Consider the following 14,343-nt stretch of genomic DNA (forward strand, 5'->3'; position numbering starts at 1 on the left):
ATTGTGAGGACACATGAGTACAGTGATTGTGAGGACACATGATGAGTACAGTGATTGTGAGGACACATGATGAGTAGTGATTGTGAGGACACATGATGAGTACAGTGATTGTGAGGGCACATGAGTACAGTGATTGTGAAGGCACATGATGACAGTGATTGTGAGGACACATGATGAGTACAGTGATTGTGAGGACACATGATGAGTACAGTGATTGTGAGGACACATGATGAGTACAGTGATTGTGAGGACACATGATGAGTACAGTGATTGTGAGGACACATGATGAGTACAGTGATTGTGAGGACACATGATTACAGTGATTGTGAGGACACATGAGTACAGTGATTGTGACACCCCCAAGGCAACTGAACATTCCAAACCAACCATCACACACCGATCCCTCTGTTTCCACCCCCCGCACCACAGTTACAGTATTAGAACAGAAGTTGAAGGTTTGGTACACAAATGCAGATGGATTAACGAATAAACATGAGGAATGGCAAGAAAGAATCAATGAGAAGTCCCCAGACATCATAGCAGTTACAGAAACAAAACTCATGGAGACAATAACAGATGCAATCTTCCCACCAGGATACCAGATCATGAGGAAAGATAGAAGGGGTAGGGGGGGAGGTGGGGTTGCTCTGCTCGTAAAAAACAGATGGAAATTCGAGAAAATGGAAGGAATAGATGAGACAGGAGAAAGAGACTACATAGCAGGTACACTTCAGTCTGGGGAACACAAAGTGGTCATTGCAGTGATGTATAATCCACCACAGAACTGCAGGAGGCCAAGAGAGGAATATGAAGAGAGCAACAGAGCAATGGTGGACACACTTGCTGAGGTGGCAAGAAGAGCTCACTCCAGCAGAGCAAAGTTGCTGGTTATGGGGGATTTCAACCACAGGGAGATTGACTGGGAAAACCTGGAGCCATATGGGGGTCCCAAAACATGGAGAGCCAGGATGTTGGACGTGGTGCTGGAAAACCTCATGCACCAACATGTTAAGGACACTACCAGAGTGAGAGGGGAGGATGAACCAGCAAGATTGGATCTTGTGTTCACCCTGGGCAGCTCAGACATTGAGGACATCAAGTATGAGAGTCCCCTAGGAGCTAGCGACCACGTGGTTCTGTGCTTTGAATACATAGTAGAGCTGCAAGTGGAGAGAATAACAGGAGTAGAATGGGAAAAGCCTGACTATAAAAGAGGGGACTACATAGGGTTGAAGAACTTCCTGCGGGAGGTCCAGTGGGACAGAGAACTGGCAGGAAAGCCAGTAAATGAAATGATGGAATATGTAGCAACAAAATGCAAGGAGGCAGTGGAAAGGTTCATTCCCAAGGGCAACAGTAACAACGGGAAGACCAGAACAAGCCCCTGGTTTACCCGACGGTGTAAGGAGGCAAAAACAAAGTGCAATAGAGAATGGAAAAAGTACAGAAGGCAGAGAACACACGAAAATAGGGAGATCAGTCGCAGAGCCAGGAACGAGTACGCACAGGTAAGGAGGGAGGCCCAGCGACAGTATGAAAATGACATAGCATCGAGAATCAAGACTGACCCGAAACTGTTGTATAGCCACATCAGGAGGAAGACAACAGTCAAAGACCAGGTGATCAGATTAAGGACAGAAGGTGGAGAACTCACAAGAAATGATCAGGAGGTATGTGAGGAGCTGAACAGGAGATTTAAGGAAGTTTTTACAGTAGAGACAGGAAGGGCTGTGGGAAGACAGCACAGAAGGGAACATCAAGAGGGAATATACCAACAAGTGTTGGATGACATACGAACAACTGAGGAGGAGGTGAAGAAGCTCTTAAGTGACCTTGACACCTCAAAGGCGATGGGACCGGACAACATCTCCCCATGGGTCCTTAGAGAAGGAGCAGAGATGCTGTGTGTGCCTCTAACCACAATCTTCAACACATCCCTTGAAACTGGGCAACTACCTGAGAAATGGAAGACAGCTAATGTAGTCCCCATATTTAAGAAAGGAAACAGAAACGAGGCACTAAACTACAGACCTGTGTCTCTGACATGTATTGTGTGCAAAGTCATGGAGAAGATTATCAGGAGGAGAGTGGTCGAACACCTGGAAAGGAACAAGATTATAAATGAAAACCAGCATGGGTTCATGGAAGGCAAATCTTGTATCACAAACCTCCTGGAGTTTTATGACAAGGTAACAGAAGTAAGACACGAGAGAGAGGGTTGGGTAGATTGCGTTTTCCTAGACTGCAGGAAGGCCTTTGACACAGTTCCCCACAAGAGATTAGTGCAGAAGCTGGAGGATCAGGCACACGTAAAAGGAAGGGCACTGCAATGGATAAGGGAATACCTGACAGGGAGGCAGCAACGAGTCATGGTACGTGAAGAGGTATCACAGTGGGCGCCTGTTACGAGCGGGGTCCCACAGGGGTCAGTTCTAGGACCAGTGCTATTTTTGATATATGTGAACGACATGATGGAAGGAATAGACTCTGAAGTGTCCCTGTTCGCAGATGACGTGAAGTTGATGAGAAGAATTAAATCGGACGAGGATGAGGCAGGACTGCAAAGAGACCTGGAGAGGCTGGACATGTGGTCCAGTAACTGGCTCCTCGAATTCAATCCAGCCAAATGCAAAGTCATGAAGATTGGGGAGGGGCAAAGAAGACCGCAGACAGAATATAGGCTAGGTGGACAAAGACTACAGACCTCACTCAGGGAGAAAGACCTTGGGGTGACCATAACACCGAGCACATCACCGGAGGCACACATCAACCAAATAACCGCTGCAGCATACGGGCGCCTGGCAAACCTGAGAATAGCGTTCCGATACCTTAATAAGGAATCGTTCAAGACACTGTACACTGTGTATGTTAGACCCATACTGGAGTATGCAGCACCAGTCTGGAACCCACACCTGGTCAAGCACGTCAAGAAGTTAGAGAAAGTACAAAGGTTTGCAACAAGGCTAGTCCCAGAGCTCAAGGGAATGTCGTACGAGGAAAGGTTAAGGGAAATCGGACTGACGACACTGGAGGACAGAAGGGTCAGGGGAGACATGATAACGACATACAAGATACTGCGGGGAATAGACAAGGTGGACAGAGATAGGATGTTCCAGAGAGGGGACACAGGGACAAGGGGTCACAACTGGAAGCTGAAGACTCAGACGAGTCACAGGGACGTTAGGAAGTATTTCTTCAGTCATAGAGTTGTCAGCAAGTGGAATAGCCTAGCAAGTGAAGTAGTGGAGGCAGGAACCATACATAGTTTTAAGAAGAGGTATGACAAAGCTCAGGAAGCAGAGAGAGGATCCAGTAGCGATCAGTGAAGAGGCGGGGCCAGGAGCTGAGTCTCGACCCCTGCAACCACAATTAGGTGAGTACAATTAGGTGACGTGAGGACACATGATGAGTACAGTGATTGTGAAGACACATGATGAGCACAGTGATTGTGAGGACACATGAGTACAGTGATTGTGAGGACACATGATGAGCACAGTGATTGTGAGGACACATGAGTACAGTGATTGTGAGGGCACATGATGAGTACAGTGATTGTGAAGACACATGATGAGTACAGTGATTATGAGGACACATGATGAGTACAGTGATTGTGAAGACACATGAGTACAGTGATTGTGAAGACACATGATGAGTACAGTGATTGTGAGGACACATGATGAGCACAGTGATTGTGAGGACACATGAGTACAGTGATTGTGAGGACTCATGATGAGTACAGTGATTGTGAGGGCACATGATGAGTACAGTGATTGTGAAGACACATGATGAGTACAGTGATTGTGAGGACACATGATGAGCACAGTGATTGTGAGGACACATGAGTACAGTGATTGTGACGACTCATGATGAGTACAGAGATTGTGAAGACACATGATAAGTACAGTGATTGTGAGGGCACATGATGAGCACAGTGATTGTGAGGACACATGAGTACAGTGATTGTGAGGACTCATGATGAGTACAGTGATTGTGAGGGCACATGATGAGTACAGTGATTGTGAAGACACATGAGTACAGTGATTGTGAGGACACATGATGAGCACAGTGATTGTGAAGACACATGAGTACAGTGATTGTGAGGACACATGATGAGTACAGTGATTGTGAAGAAACATGATGAGTACAGTGATTGTGAGGACTCATGATGAGTACAGTGATTGTGAAGACACATGATGAGTACAGTGATTGTGAAGACACATGATGAGTACAGTGATTGTGAGGGCACATGATGAGTACAGTGATTGTGAAGACACATGAGTACAGTGATTGTGAGGACACATGATGAGCACAGTGATTGTGAGGACTCATGAGTACAGAGATTGTGAAGACACATGATAAGTACAGTGATTGTGAGGGCACATGAGGAGTACAGTGATTGTGAAGACACATGATGAGTACAGTGATTGTGAAGACACATGATGAGTACAGTGATTGTGAAGACAAATGATGAGTACAGTGATTGTGAAGACACATGATGAGTACAGTGATTGTGAAGACACATGGTGAGTACAGTGATTGTGAGGGCACATGATGAGTACAGTGATTGTGAGGACTCATGATGAGTACAGTGATTGTGAAGACACATGATGAGTACAGTGATTGTGAGGACTCATGATGAGTACAGTGATTGTGAAGACATGAGTACAGTGATTGTGAAGACACATGATGAGTACAGTGATTGTGAGGGCACATGATGAGTACAGTGATTGTGAAGACACATTACCTGGAGTTTACCTGGAGAGAGTTTCGGGGGTCAACGCCCCCGCGGCCCGGTCTGTGACCAGGCCTCCTGGTGGATCAGCGCCTGATCAACCAGGCTGTTGCTGCTGGCTGCACGCAAACCAACGTACGAGCCACAGCCCGGCTGATCAGGAACTGTCTTTAGGTGCTTGTCCAGTGCCAGCTTGAAGACTGCCAGGGGTCTGTTGGTAATCCCCCTTATGTGTGCTGGGAGGCAGTTGAACAGTCTCGGGCCCCTGACACTTATTGTATGGTCTCTTAACGTGCTAGTGACACCCCTGCTTTTCATTGGGGGGATGGTGCATCGTCTGCCAAGTCTTTACATGATGAGTAAAGTGATTGTGAAGACACATGATGAGTACAGTGATTGTGAGGACACATGATGAGCACAGTGATTGTGAGGATACATGAGTACAGTGATTGTGAGGACACATGAGTACAGTGATTGTGAAGACACATGATGAGTACAGTGATTGTGAGGACTCATGATGAGTACAGTGATTGTGAAGACACATGATGAGTACAGTGATTGTGAAGACACATGATGAGTACAGTGATTGTGAGGGCACATGATGAGTACAGTGATTGTGAAGACATGATGAGTACAGTGATTGTGAGGACACATGATGAGCACAGTGATTGTGAGGACTCATGATGAGTACAGAGATTGTGAAGACACATGATAAGTACAGTGATTGTGAGGGCACATGATGAGTACAGTGATTGTGAAGACACATGATGAGTACAGTGATTGTGAAGACACATGATGAGTACAGTGATTGTGAAGACACATGAGTACAGTGATTGTGAAGACACATGATGAGTACAGTGATTGTGAGGGCACATGAGTACAGTGATTGTGAGGACACATGATGAGCACAGTGATTGTGAGGACTCATGATGAGTACAGTGATTGTGAAGACACATGATGAGTACAGTGATTGTGAGGACTCATGATGAGTACAGTGATTGTGAAGACACATGATGAGTACAGTGATTGTGAGGACTCATGATGAGTACAGTGATTGTGAAGACATGAGTACAGTGATTGTGAAGACACATGATGAGTACAGTGATTGTGAGGGCACATGATGAGTACAGTGATTGTGAAGACACATGATGAGTAAAGTGATTGTGAAGACACATGATGAGTACAGTGATTGTGAGGACACATGATGAGCACAGTGATTGTGAGGATACATGAGTACAGTGATTGTGAGGACACATGAGTACAGTGATTGTGAGGACTCATGATGAGTACAGTGATTGTGAAGACACATGATGAGTACAGTGATTGTGAAGACACATGATGAGTACAGTGATTGTGAGGGCACATGATGAGTACAGTGATTGTGAAGACACATGATGAGTACAGTGATTGTGAGGACACATGATGAGCACAGTGATTGTGAGGACTCATGATGAGTACAGAGATTGTGAAGACACATGATAAGTACAGTGATTGTGAGGGCACATGATGAGTACAGTGATTGTGAAGACACATGAGTACAGTGATTGTGAAGACACATGATGAGTACAGTGATTGTGAAGACACATGAGTACAGTGATTGTGAAGACACATGATGAGTACAGTGATTGTGAGGGCACATGATGAGTACAGTGATTGTGAGGACACATGATGAGCACAGTGATTGTGAGGACTCATGATGAGTACAGTGATTGTGAAGACACATGATGAGTACAGTGATTGTGAGGACTCATGATGAGTACAGTGATTGTGAAGACATGATGAGTACAGTGATTGTGAAGACACATGATGAGTACAGTGATTGTGAGGGCACATTATGAGTACAGTGATTGTGAGGACACATGATGAGTACAGTGATTGTGAAGACACATGATGAGTACAGTGATTGTGAGGACACATGATGAGCGCAGTGATTGTGAGGACTCATGATGAGTACAGTGATTGTGAAGACACATGAGTACAGTGAATGTAAGGGCACATGATGAGTACAGTGATTGTGAAGACACATGATGAGTACAGTGATTGTGAGGGCACATGAGTACAGTGATTGTGAAGACACATGATGAGTACAGTGATTGTGAAGACACATGATGAGTACAGTGATTGTGAGGACACATGATGAGTACAGTGATTGTGAGGACACATGAGTACAGTGATTGTGAGGACACATGATGAGTACAGTGATTGTGAGGACACATGATGAGTACAGTGATTGTGAGGACACATGATGAGTACAGTGATTGTGAGGACACATGATGAGTACAGTGATTGTGAGGACACATGATGAGTACAGTGATTGTGAGGACACATGATGAGTACAGTGATTGTGAGGACACATGATGAGTACAGTGATTGTGAAGACACGAGTACAGTGATTGTGAAGACACATGATGTAAACAGTGATTATGAGGACACATGAGTACAGTGATTGTGAGGACACATGATGAGTACAGTGATTGTGAGGGCACATGAGTACACGGATTGTGAGGACACATGAGTACAGTGATTGTGAGGGCACATGATGAGTACAGTGATTGCGAGGACACATGAGTACAGTGATTGTGAAGACACATGATGTAAACAGTGATTATGAGGACACGTGTCCAGTGATTGTGAGGGCACATGATGCATACAATGATTGTGAGGGCACATGATGTATACAGTGATTGTGAGGGCACATGATGTGTACAGTGATTGTGAGGGCACACGATGTGTACAGTGATTGTGAGGGCACACGATGTGTACAGTGATTGTGAGGGCACACGATGTGTACAGTGATTGTGAGGGCACACGATGTGTACAGTGATTGTGAGGGCACACGATGTGTACAGTGATTGTGAGGGCACACGATGTGTACAGTGATTGTGAGGGCACACGATGTGTACAGTGATTGTGAGGGCACACGATGTGTACAGTGATTGTGAGGGCACATGATGTATACAGTGACTGAGGGCACATAATGCATACAGTGATTGTGAGGGCACATGTGTACAGTGATTGTGAGGACACATGACGTGTACAATGATTTTGAGGACACATGATGTGTACAGTGATTGTGAGGGCACATGTGTATAGTGATTGTGAGGACACACGATGTGTACAGTGATTGTGAGGACACATGATGTGTACAGTGATTGTGAGGGCACATGATGTGTACAGTGATTGTTAGGGCACATGATGTATATAGTGACTGAGGGCACATAATGTATACAGTGATTGTGAGGGCACATGTGTACAGTGATTGTGAGGACACATGACGTGTACAGTGATTTTGAGGACACATGATGTGTACAGTGATTGTGAGGGCACATGTGTACAGCGATTGTGAGGGCACATGTGTACAGCATTGTGAGGGCACATGTGTACAGTGATTGTGAGGGCACATGTGTACAGTGATTGTGAGGGCACATGATGCTTACAGTGATTGTGAGGGCACATGATGCTTACAGTGATTGTGAGGGCACATGGTGCTTACAGTGATTATGAGGACACATGTGTAGAGTAATTGTGATGGCACATAATGTATGCAGTGATTGTGAGGGCACATGATGTATACAGTAATTGTAAGGGCACATGTGTACAGTGATTGTGAGGGCACATGTGTACAGTGATTGTGAGGGCACATATGTACAATGATTGTTAGGGAACATGATGTATACAGTGATTGTGAGGGCACGTGTTCATTGATTGTGAGGGCACATGATGTGTACTGTGGAGGAAAGGACACACAGACGTCTTAAACATTGCTGCTACCCTTCTTCATGCAATAAAAATGACGATGATAAAAGACTATGATAATATTACAGTAACTAGTTGTATCGGTTTGTTCGGGTTTGCCGCTTTCTTATGAATATAAGAATGATAATGCTAAAATGAAAATCAAAGTGAAAGGTAGGAACCAATCATTACCTATGTGGCAGAGAGCTACGTGTTTGTCTGAGTGGCCGTCCTCTTGTAGTGTGACTGGCTGAGTGACCGTCCTCTTGTAGTGTGGCTGGCTGAGTGGCCGTCCTCTTGTAGTGTGGCTGAGTGACCGTCCTCTTGTAGTGTGACTGGCTGAGTGGCCGTCCTCTTGTAGTGTGACTGGCTGAGTGACCGTCCTCTTGTAGTGTGACTGGCTGAGTGACCGTCCTCTTGTAGTGTGACTGGCTGAGTGGCCGTCCTCTTGTAGTGTGGCTGAGTGACCGTCCTCTTGTAGTGTGACTGGCTGAGTGGCCGTCCTCTTGTAGTGTGACTGGCTGAGTGACCGTCCTCTTGTAGTGTGGCTGGCTGAGTGGCCGTCCTCTTGTAGTGTGGCTGAGTGACCGTCCTCTTGTAGTGTGACTGGCTGAGTGGCCGTCCTCTTGTAGTGTGATTGGCTGAGTGGCCGTCCTCCTATAGTGTGACTGCCTGAGTGGCCGTCCTCCTGTAGTGTGCCTGAGTGACCGTCCTCTTGTAGTGTGACTGGCTGAGTGGCCGTCCTCTTGTAATGTGACTGGCTGAGTGGCCGTCCTCTTGTAGTGTGACTGGCTGAGTGGCCGTCCTCTTGTAATGTGACTGGCTGAGTGGCCGTCCTCTTGTAGTGTGACTGGCTGAGTGGCCGTCCTCTTGTAATGTGACTGGCTGAGTGGCCGTCCTCTTGTAGTGTGACTGGCTGAGTGGCCGTCCTCTTGTAGTGTGACTGCCTGAGTGGCCGTCCTCTTGTAGTGTGACTGGCTTCGCGGTCGTCCTCCTGCAGTGACTGGTTGAGTGACCGCTCCTGTGCCTGGTGGAGGTGGAGTGACTGCACTTGGACACACTCAAGCCTTGTAATCTCGCCTATTACATTTTCATGAACACTTTACCAACGATTCTTTACTATCAGCTCAGTAATAATCCAGTATTATAAAGGTAAATTGCTCTTTATCATTACAGTTATTATACACGTACTTGCCCTTCAATCATTATTATTGAAAAAAGAAGCATGCACTTGAAGGTGCTTGATGCTGGTGAAGAGATATTAATCCAAGGCACTGTCCTACTTTACCTTGGATTAAAATTGACTGTCTCCCATTCCCCACCCAAGGATGCTGTACGACCTCTACGGGCTTAGCAATTCCCATCAATCTATCAAGAATTATCGTACACGATAGCACCTCTCTGCTGCCTTGTATAAACACCATAATACACATAACAAGGGGTCGAACTCCATGTTAAGTCAGCGTTATGGGATCTAATCAGACATTTCATCTAATTGTACTTCTCAACACTGGAATCTATCCTGATTCTAGAATAAGAATGGCGGCGCTACATATTCCTAGATGGATTTCAATTTCCGCAATAACTAGTATTATGAGGAGTAAAGTGTTTGAGTTGAGTTTATTATGAGTGCAGGACTCGTGACTGAGACACTGACACACTGCTACAACCTCAGTTAACTATTCAAGAAGCCGGAAAATCTTGATGGAATTTTTGAAAAGTTTATCAAGTTTATTCAGACTCTTATATACGTGACTGTTGTCATCACCTTAATGGTGTGGGGAGAAGGGTGGTGGTTGTGGGGAGGAGGGTGGTGCTTGTGGGGAGGGTGGTGGTGCTTGTGGGGAGGAGGGTTGTGGTGCTTGTGGGGAGGAGGGGGTGGTGCTTGTGGGGAGGGTGGTGGTGCTTGTGGGGAGGAGGGTGGTGGTGCTTGTGGGGAGGAGGGTGGTGCTTGTGGGGAGGGTGGTGGTGCTTGTGGGGAGGAGGGTGGTGGTGCTTGTGGGGAGGAGGGTGGTGATGCTTGTGGGGAGGAGGATGGTGGTGGTGCTTGTGGGGAGGAGGGTGGTGATGGTTGTTGTGGGAGGAGGATGTGGTGGTGCTTGTGGGGAGGAGGGTGGTGGTGGTTGTGGGTGGGGAGGAGGGTGGTGGTGCTTGTGGGGAGGAGGGTGGTGGTGGTTGTGGGGAGGGTGGTGGTGCTTGTGGGGAGGAGGGTGGTGGTGGTTGTGGGGAGGGTGGTGGTGCTTGTGGGGAGGAGGATGGTGGTGGTGCTTGTGGGGAGGAGGGTGGTGATGGTTGTGGGGAGGAGGGTGGTGGTGCTTGTGGGGAGGAGGGTGGTGGTGGTTGTGGGGAGGGTGGTGGTGCTTGTGGGGAGGAGGGTTGTGGTGCTTGTGGGGAGGAGGGTGGTGCTTGTGGGGAGGGTGGTGGTGGTTGTGGGGAGGAGGGTGGTGTTTGTGGGGAGGGTGGTGGTGCTTGTGGGGAGGAGGGTGGTGCTTGTGGGGAGGGTGGTGGTGCTTGTGGGGAGGAGGGTGGTGGTGCTTGTGGGGAGGAGGGTGGTGGTGCTTGTGGGGAGGAGGGTGGTGGTGGTTGTGGGGAGGGTGGTGGTGCTTGTGGCAGTGATTGTTGTGATGGCGGTGGTTGTCGTTATTGTTGTAGTGTAATTGTTGTGGTTGCTGTGGCTGTGACTATTGTTGTATATGTGGTAGATGCTGTGGTGGTTATTATAGGTGTGGTGGTTGCTGTAGTTGTTGTGGGTGTGGTGTTTATTGTGGTTGTGGCTATTGTTGTAGATATGGTAGTTGCTGTGGCTGTGGTGGTTATTGTAAGTGTGGTGGTTGTTGTGATTTCTGTGGTTATTGTAGGTGTGGTGGTTGTTGCGGGTGTGGTGGTTGTTGTGGGTGTGGTGGTTTTGTGGTTGTGGTGGTGACCACCCCGGCTGCACCTACCATCAACACTATGGTTGTTGTGGTTGTGGTGGTGACCACCCCGGCTGCACCTACCATCAACACTTTGGTTGTTGTGGTTGTGGTGGTGACCACCCCGGCTGCACCTACCATCAACACTATGGTTGTTGTGGTTGTGGTGGTGACCACCCCGGCTGCACCTACCATCAACACTATGGTTGTTGTGGTTGTGGTGGTGACCACCCCGGCTGCACCTACCATCAACACTATGGTTGTTGTGGTTGTGGTGGTGACCACCCCGGCTGCACCTACCATCAACACTTTGGTTGTTGTGGTTGTGGTGGTGACCACCCCGGCTGCACCTACCATCAACACTGTGGTTGTTGTGGTTGTGGTGGTGACCACCCCGGCTGCACCTACCATCAACACTGTGGTTGTTGTAGTTGTGGTGGTGACCACCCCGGCTGCACCTACCATCAACACTATGGTTGTTGTAGTTGTGGTGGTGACCACCCCGGCTGCACCTACCATCAACACTATGGTTGTTGTGGTTGTGGTGGTGACCACCCCGGCTGCACCTACCATCAACACTTTGGTTGTTGTGGTTGTGGTGGTGACCACCCCGGCTGCACCTACCATCAACACTGTGGTTGTTGTGGTTGTGGTGGTGACCACCCCGGCTGCACCTACCATCAACACTCTGGTTGTTGTGGTTGTGGTGGTGACCACCCCGGCTGCACCTACCATCAACACTTTGGTTGTTGTGGTTGTGGTGGTGACCACCCCGGCTGCACCTACCATCAACACTGTGGTTGTTGTGGTTGTGGTGGTGACCACCCCGGCTGCACCTACCATCAACACTGTGGTTGTTGTAGTTGTGGTGGTGACCACCCCGGCTGCACCTACCATCAACACTGTGGTTGTTGTAGTTGTGGTGGTGACCACCCCGGCTGCACCTACCATCAACACTATGGTTGTTGTAGTTGTGGTGGTGACCACCCCGGCTGCACCTACCATCAACACTATGGTTGTTGTGGTTGTGGTGGTGACCACCCCGGCTGCACCTACCATCAACACTTTGGTTGTTGTGGTTGTGGTGGTGACCACCCCGGCTGCACCTACCATCAACACTGTGGTTGTTGTGGTTGTGGTGGTGACCACCCCGGCTGCACCTACCATCAACACTGTGGTTGTTGTGGTTGTGGTGGTGACCACCCCGGCTGCACCTACCATCAACACTGTGGTTGTTGTGGTTGTGGTGGTGACCACCCCGGCTGCACCTACCATCAACACTGTGGTTGTTGTGGTTGTGGTGGTGACCACCCCGGCTGCACCTACCATCAACACTATGGTTGTTGTAGTTGTGGTGGTGACCACCCCGGCTGCGCCTACCATCAACACTATGGTTGTTGTGGTTGTGGTGGTGACCACCCCGGCTGCACCTACCATCAACACCATTATCACCATTACAGTAGATGGAACACTTCTCACTTGAATAACTCATATGGTTCTTGGGATGTGTCAATACAGAGTTCTCAGGAAAGCAGTTCTTCTCATTTTAAAGTATAAACTAAGTCATGGTAGCTGAATCATAGCCACACAATTGCTCAGAAAAGAAATCAATGTAGGAATGAGAGAATGACTTGACCAGGACGTTACTGCTTTAGCATCACCAAAGAGTTAATTTAACTTTATATAAACCAAGTGACATCTAGTACGATTTTTATTATATAAATATGAACTAACCTGATTACAGTTGCAGGGGTCGAGACACAGCTCCTGGCCCCGCCTCTTCACTGAGTTCTACTAGGTCCTCTCTCTCCCTGCTCCACGAGCTTTATCATAACTCATCTTCAAGCTATGTATGGTTCCTGTCTCCACTACCTCACTTGCTAGGCTATTCCACTTCCTGACTACTCTATGACTGAAGAAATACTTCCTAACATCCCTTTGACTCATCTGGGTCTTCAACTTTTAATTGTGACCCCTTGTTTCTGTATCCCCTCTCTGGAACATCCTGTCTGTCCACCTTGTCTGTTCCACGCAGTATTTTGTATGCCGTTATCATGTGTATGTATGTGTGTGTGTGTGTGTGTGTGTGTGTGTGTGTGTGTGTGTGTGTGTGTGTGTGTGTGTGTGTGTGTGTGTGCGTGCGTGCGTGCGTGCGTGCGTGCGTGCGTGCGTGCGTGCGTTCGTGCGCGCACGCACGCAAGTAACATTCCTAGTGCGAGTTAGTTTAATATATATTATGCACCCCATACCCATGGTGTGGGCGGTACATAATAGGTCCAGGGACTGGGTAGCAAAGTTTTGATAGCTAAACAAGTCACATTTCGTAATGAATTTTTGACATGTTTATATCTGGTCACAGTCGTAATGTATGAGAATGGTTTGGTGTGTATATATGGTACATAAACCACACACAACTCACTTATCCCAGTTAATATTCCTTCCACATCCCACCCCAGAAAGGTGGCTTAAGTTATACCCTGCCCACTTGCTGCAGTTACTCAACCAACTCACTTCCTGCAGTTACTCAACCAACTCACTTCCTGCAGTTATTCAACCAACTCACTTCCTGCAGTTACTCGACCTCCAAGTCATGACTCACGAGTAATTAAGATTAAGATAAGACAATCTGTTAACACTTGTATCTCGACTTACTTTTTAACTTAACAAAACTAAGTACATCCGTAGTATGTTACTAAACTACTTTATGTCATAGTTACATAGTGGAAACTAAAGCTAGCTATGTTTCCATGTCATGTTTCGTCACAAAGGCAAAGAACTATATGACCCATACATGTTTAGCGCACAGAAGGGGTTTCTTGCGGCTTTAAGACTTCAGTAGGGTAATGGAGATATCGTTTAATATTATGTTAATTAAAAGTTCAGCAGGTACAAGAGTTTCAAAACTTTCGCTCCAGCAGAGCTGGAACTTTTACTTGGAAATTAACCTTGCTTTCTGTACTGGCA

The 14,343-nt window shown here is 47.3% G+C and overlaps 1 protein-coding gene across 4 annotated transcripts in view; it reads right to left on the reverse strand.

Moving 5' to 3' along the window:
* The window catches only part of LOC128704054 (probable glutamate receptor), a 40,037-nt gene extending 25,695 nt beyond the window's left edge, over positions 1–14,342 (reverse strand). For 3 of the 4 annotated variants that reach the window (XM_053799035.2, XM_070091822.1, XM_070091820.1), the window contains exon 1: positions 8,660–8,874. The gene's annotated coding sequence lies outside the window, so the exon portion shown is untranslated. Of the gene's footprint in view, positions 1–8,659; positions 8,875–14,324 lie in introns of those variants that run through there. The other variant, XM_070091821.1, reaches the window with a different exon arrangement.
* Between the last annotated feature and the right edge of the window lies 1 nt (position 14,343).

This window comes from Cherax quadricarinatus, chromosome 37, assembly GCF_038502225.1.
Source record: "Cherax quadricarinatus isolate ZL_2023a chromosome 37, ASM3850222v1, whole genome shotgun sequence".
NCBI lineage: Eukaryota > Metazoa > Arthropoda > Malacostraca > Decapoda > Parastacidae > Cherax > Cherax quadricarinatus.